General features: G+C 43.3%; 1 protein-coding gene across 1 annotated transcript in view; it reads left to right on the top strand.

The window, feature by feature from the left end:
• The first annotated feature begins 306 nt into the window (after positions 1-306).
• Positions 307-6000, top strand: part of SMAD5 (SMAD family member 5) — a 47887-nt gene continuing 42193 nt past the window's right edge. The window contains exon 1 of the mRNA XM_090288285.1: positions 307-424. The gene's annotated coding sequence lies outside the window, so the exon portion shown is untranslated. The remainder of the gene's footprint in view (positions 425-6000) is intronic.

The following is a 6000-nucleotide window of genomic DNA, read 5'->3' as shown; positions in this document are numbered from 1 at the left end:
ATAAAGTGGGTTGATTGGGTTAGTGGAGACGACTCGTGGCTATTGTCGTGGTGGGAGCTGGCCGACTCCTACTCCTGATCTTGGTCACTGTGGCGAGAAGCCTCGGGCTGATCGGAAATCAGGGTTTGCCGGAGCTGAGCCAAGCGTGGAACTGTCTCCAACCTCCGGGGCGAGGCGCCCCTGCTCACTGTCCCACAGCGGTCACTCGGCGGCTTCTGCGCATGCGCCGACCCCAGTGCTGGGGGAGGGCAGTGGGCAGGGGGCGTGGCGTGGCGGGGGGTGAAAGCCTTGGCTCCTTCCCTCCCTCATCCGGGTCCTGGGCGAGCGGGCGCCTTGCGCGTGTCTCGCCGCCAAGCTGCTAATAAAGTTGCGCTGAGGGGAAGGGCAGCGACGGCGCCCGGGAGTGCGCCCAACCGGCCAGAGAGTGAGTGTGGGGCCTGGGGCGGGCCGGCGAGCCAGCGGGAGCAGGGGCTGCAGGCTCCGCCCGGACGCGGGTCGCCCTCCTGCCCTAGAGGCCGGACTCCGGCCAAGGCGGGGGCGTTCGGCCGCGGACGGAGCGGAAACCACCCGGGCCTGCGGGGCGGGAGGCAGGCCGAGTCCGGGCCTGCTGGGGTCCGGGCGGGCCGGGATGGGGCAACTCGTGTGGCCGCGGAGGCCTCGCCTGCGTCGGGGGGGGGCGTCCTGAGATGGGGCGGTGGCTGGTACTGGTCCCAGCGCCGCCGTAACCGCGGAACTGTGGCCGGGGGCGTTCGGACCCTCCCTGAGCGGGGGTTGGAGGTGGTCCCCGAGCCGGCTTCTGTGCAGAGGCTCGGTTTGTTTTTCCTCATCTAAGCACCACTCTCAGCACACACCTTTGGTACGATTGCCGAGCTCGGGCGAGCAGCCTGGTCAGCTGCACTGCGAAGCTGTCCAGCGGCTTGATGAATCCGTGCCGCCGTCGCTTTGTGTTTCAAAGATAAGGATCCATTCTTATCGGTGGGAATTACACTGGGCAGTTGTGACCTGCTACTGCACCTAGCTGGGTGTTAGACCTGGTTTCTGCCACTTGCCATGCCAGTTCTCACCGCTGCAGAGATTTCTTCTACTTCATGTAAAACTTCGCACGGCTGCCCGGAGAATGCCAAGCAGTGCGTTTGTCTTCAGCCCCTATCCGGGCGCTTTACTTCCATATCAGTGCTCAAGATTCATATTCCGCTTTCTCTCCGCATCCCACTCCCCCTCTCCTCTCCCCCTTTCAGCTGCTCTTACTACGTGGAGTCTGGAGCCTAAGCTTTGAAAACTCCCATGTGGCGCCCGTCTTAAGTTGGAGCATGCTCGGTAGCCAACGCAGATTTTGGTTGCAAAAAAAGAACCGGGACGAGGATAGTCGGGTATTTGGACGTTTGCTCACTTCCTGACAAAATGCCCCAATTCTGGGTTTGATGGCATTGGAGAGGGGAGCTGTAGGCCGGCGGAGGTGAGGAAAGCCCGAACACCCCAGGCCAGATGGCTATCTCGATTGGAGAGGCATTGTTTCCTGAGCAGCTGGAGGTCCGGAGAGGGGAAGGAAGGCGCTCCTGGCCGCCTGTGCCTTGAAATGGGTGGGGTGCTAAGTGTGTCTTGTTTACCTTATCTTCCTATGGAAAGAGCTTTCCAGCCTGGCTGAGTTTGTCCCTCCTGCCTGTTGTTGCGTAGCACTTCCAAAAGTGTTCTTACCTAGCGACCGAGCCTGGATAGGTGGAGGTTGTGGCTTGGCCTCGTAGCAGTCGAGAGGACAGGGTCCTTGCGTTGCTGTTCTAAAAAATTAGTTGAAAAATTCTGAAAAAAAAAGAAAAGCAAGCAAACAACAGAAAACGACTACCCCAATTGCCTAGAGTGAATTACTTTTTAATGTTAATTTGAGAGCGGAAAGGTTGAAAACCTTAGTCCCAGTAGTGGAAGTAAATTCCCAGTAGTTTAAAATTTCTGCTAGACACCAGTGCTAGTGTCTGTTTGTGGGGTAAGCAATACCTAGACACATTGTGATAGTTTCACATTTATTGCTTCGAATATTGTTATGAAATAAGTGGGTTTCAAATTAAGGAATTATTTTTAGATCTTAACAAATTTTATATGTATGTGTGTGTGTGTATACTTGTTTTACTCCTGTTCCAACTTTTTTCCTCTAAGGTTAACCTGGAGATGACAAGAATACAGAACAGCTCATAAGAGAGACGTTAACATAGAACCTTCATAAACATACATCTTTTGTTTAGATTTTTACTTTGATTTTTATGACCTTGCCTGGTTGTAGCATCCTCTTTCCTTCCCTCTCTACATTGCTGCTCCCTCTGTGCCTTTCCCTCTCACACAGCTGCTCCTATGGCACAAGCTAGACTTGTTGATCTTTGCTACAAAAATCCATTCATCATTTATGCCTCTTATTTCTTTCAGAGCATAGCTGAAATAGGCAGTAAAAGCTAGATGAAACTTCTCAACCGACTTTCCTCTTAGAATTTAAGTACATCCGTGTGATGCACTGGTTAAAAAGAGGAGAGTAGGGAACTGGAAAAGAAAAGAAAAAAATATTTTTGTAGAATCTGTGTAGGTTTGGTGGTATTATCTCCTTGTCTGGTTCACTGTGGTAGGCGCCACAGAAATGGGTAGATTGATATGTGGTGCATTTCTTTTCCCTCTGGCAAAGTCAGCTATTAATTTCAGTGAATGGGAGTGGCAGAGTGTTGTTACTAATGAGGTTTGAATCAGATTGTTGTTTACTGTTGGTTATGTAACATGTTGCTGGGAGTATTATTAAAAGTTGCCTTCTGTTGCAAGGTAGAGGCAAGTAAATTCTGCTTACCCTCTTCCCTGGGTTTTAATTCTTGGCTGAACCTGAAGGCACATTAGACTACAACCATAATTATACCTGGGCAGCCTGTCTGTTTCCTGTTTTCATCATGAACCCAAACATGATGATTTGCAGTGATGATCTTTTTTGTCCTTTGCATTAAACAGAGGCAGTATGTTTTTTCTCTCTACTGAAAACAGATTTGTAACTTGGTCAAATCAAAGGAACTGTCTTCTTAGTCTTTTTAAGACTAGGCACTAACATACTAACAGTTTTTCATTTCTTATTAACTTAAATTGCAATACTATTTAAAAAAATCTATTTCACACAAATTGTTTGATTGTGTTTTATGTAAATTTTAATGTTACCAATAGTTTGTAGAGTCTTTGATATAAGAAAGCCCTTTTCGTTTGTGACTTATCAGTGTTTATTATTACCAGATGTATATGTTGGTTTAGGCAGTGAGCCACACATTTGGGTGCATTTCAGAGCTGACTTGAGTATACTTTAGGATATAGCTGCCTCTATTCCCCTGTTTTATTAGTCTTCCCTGTTCTCTTTACTTCTAGAGAGTGTCTCTTCTCTTCCCTTCTCTTTTCTTTTCTCTCTCCATACTAAGCACAAAGAAGAAGCCAAATAGTTTATATATTCAAATGTCCTTTTATAAGGGACTGTAGCAGGCTGAAAGATGATTCTTACTTCCGCCAGCCTGAATATTATGGAGAAACGAGTATCAGGGAAGTCAGGACTCAAGAAAACTGTACAGAGATGGAGTGCTTTCTCACCAAAGAAGAAGATGCATGACACCAGGAAGCCTATTCATGTCTTTTTACACCTTGTTTTTCCACTTTGAAAGTCATTAGAATAGTAGTTACTGAAAATTTTACTGCTATGTTATCTGGTTCATTGTCATTGTCTAGAACTCTGAATCTGTGAGGTATGTTTACTAGTTGGAGGGTTAAGATAGAAGAACTTTTGAAGAACTACTAAAAACTAGATTGTTAGGACCAACTAATTTCCCAGTCTCACAGGTCATCTTCATATTCTTAACAGCTTATATCATTTTACAACTTTGAAAAAATGGGATAATTACAGAGTTATTATGTTTTGCATATTATGTTTTGCATAAATAATCAGCTAGTTCTGGGTTCTTTAGTTTTAATATATTTTTGCCTTCGTCACTGAGATGGGAAGATTTTTGGTCCCATTGTGGTAGGGAGATTGTTGCAGTGACTTTTCTTTTGCTTTTACTGTATTTTTAATTTGGTTGTGATAGCATTTTAGAAGAAGAAACTAATTAAAAAATATTTTTTTTACTGAATTTATTGGGTGACATTTGTTAATAAAACTACATAGGTTTCAAGTGTACAATTCTACAATACATCATCTGTATTATATTGTATTGTGTGTTCACCACCCCAAGTCAGGTCTCCTTCCATCACCATTTATCCCCGCTTCTACCCTCTCTTGCCTCCCCCCACCTCCTTTTCCTTCTGGTAATCACCATACTGCTGTCTGTCCATGATTTTCTTTTTTTTTTACACTTAATCCCTTCACCTTCTTCACCCAATTCCCTCCCACCCTGATAGTTGTCATTCTCTTCTCTGTGTCTAAGAGTCTGTCTCTATCTTGTTTGTTAGCTTATTTTGTTCATTAGATTCATATATGAGTGAAGTCATATGGTACTTGTCTTCTCTTGACTGGGTTGCTTATTTCACTAGCATAATGCTGTCTAGGTCCATCCATGCTGTTGCAAAAGGTAAGATTTCCTTTTTATGGCTAAGTAGTAGTTCGTTGTGTAAACGAACCACCGCGTTTTTTAAATCTATTGACGGGTATTTGGTCTGCTTCTAAATCTTGGCCACTGCAATGAGCATAGGGTTGCAAATATTCTTTCAAATTAATGTTTTTGGCTTCTTTGGCCAAATTCCCAGAATTGGAATAATTTGGTACTAAGGTTGTTCCATTTTTTAACTTCTGCGGTAACTCCATACTGCTTTCTACCTACCATCACTGCACCAGTCTGCATTCCCATCAACAGTGCACTAGGGCTCCCTTTTCCCCACCTCCTCTCCACCACTTGTTTGTTTGATGACAGATGTTCCAACAGGTTTGAGGTGATATCTCATTGTGGTTTTAACTTAAATTTCTCTGATGATTAGTGAGGTGGAGCATCTTTTCATATGTCTATTGGCTAGCTGTATGTTCTCCTTGGAGAAGTATCTATTCAGGTCCTTTGCCCATTTTTAATTGTATTGTGGGGGGTTTTTTTGTATTGAGTTCTTTAAGTTCTTTATAAATTTTGGATATTAACCCTGTTATCAGTGGTGTCATTGACAAATATGTTCTCCCATTCATTTTGTTATGGTTTCCTTTGCTTTGCAAAAACTTTAGTTTGGAGTAGTCCCGTTTGTTTTTTTTTTTCTTTTCTGTTATTTTCCTTGCCAGAGGAGATACATCAGAAAAAAATATTGTTGTCAGAAATGTATGAGATTTTACTGCCTGTGTTCTCTTCTAGGACTTTTATGGTTTTGAGCCTATGTTTTCTTCTAGGATTTTTATGGTATGATGTAAGAAGATGGTCTAGTTTCATTTTTTGGCATGTGTTTGTCGAGTTTTCCAAACACCATTTATTGAATAGTTTGTCTTTACCCCATTGTATGTTCTCACGTTCTTTGTCAAATATTAATTGACCGTAAAGGTGTGGGGTTTATTTCCGGGCTCTCTAGTCTAGTCCATTGATCTCTATCTCTGCTTTTATTCCAGTACTATGCTATTTTGATTTCTATGGCCTTTTATAGTTTGATATCAGGTAGTGTGATTCCTCCAACTTTGTTCTTCTTTCTCAAGATTGCTGTGACTACTTGGGGTCTTTTGTTGTTTCATATAAACTTTTGGAATATTTGTTCTGGTTCTGTGAAATACACCATTGGTATCTTGATAGGAATTGTGTTGAATCTATAGATTGTTTTAGGTAGTATGAACATTTTACTGATATTAATTCTTCCTGTTCATGAACATGGTGTATGCTTCTACTTATTTGTATCTTCTTCAGTGTCTCATAGTTTTCCGAGTATAGGTCTTTTACATCCTTGGTTAAATTTATTCCATTGTATTTTTATTTTTGATGCAATTGCAAATGAGGTTGCTTTTTAGTTTTCCTTTCTGATAGTTTGTTATTGGTGTATAAAAAT

The sequence above is a fragment of the Furipterus horrens genome, unplaced genomic scaffold, assembly GCF_987537825.1.
Source record: "Furipterus horrens unplaced genomic scaffold, mFurHor1.1.pri manual_scaffold_10, whole genome shotgun sequence".
Taxonomy (NCBI): Eukaryota; Metazoa; Chordata; class Mammalia; order Chiroptera; family Furipteridae; genus Furipterus; species Furipterus horrens.
Note: the sequence above shows the minus strand (reverse complement) of the source record. Positions and strands in the feature narration are given on the sequence as shown.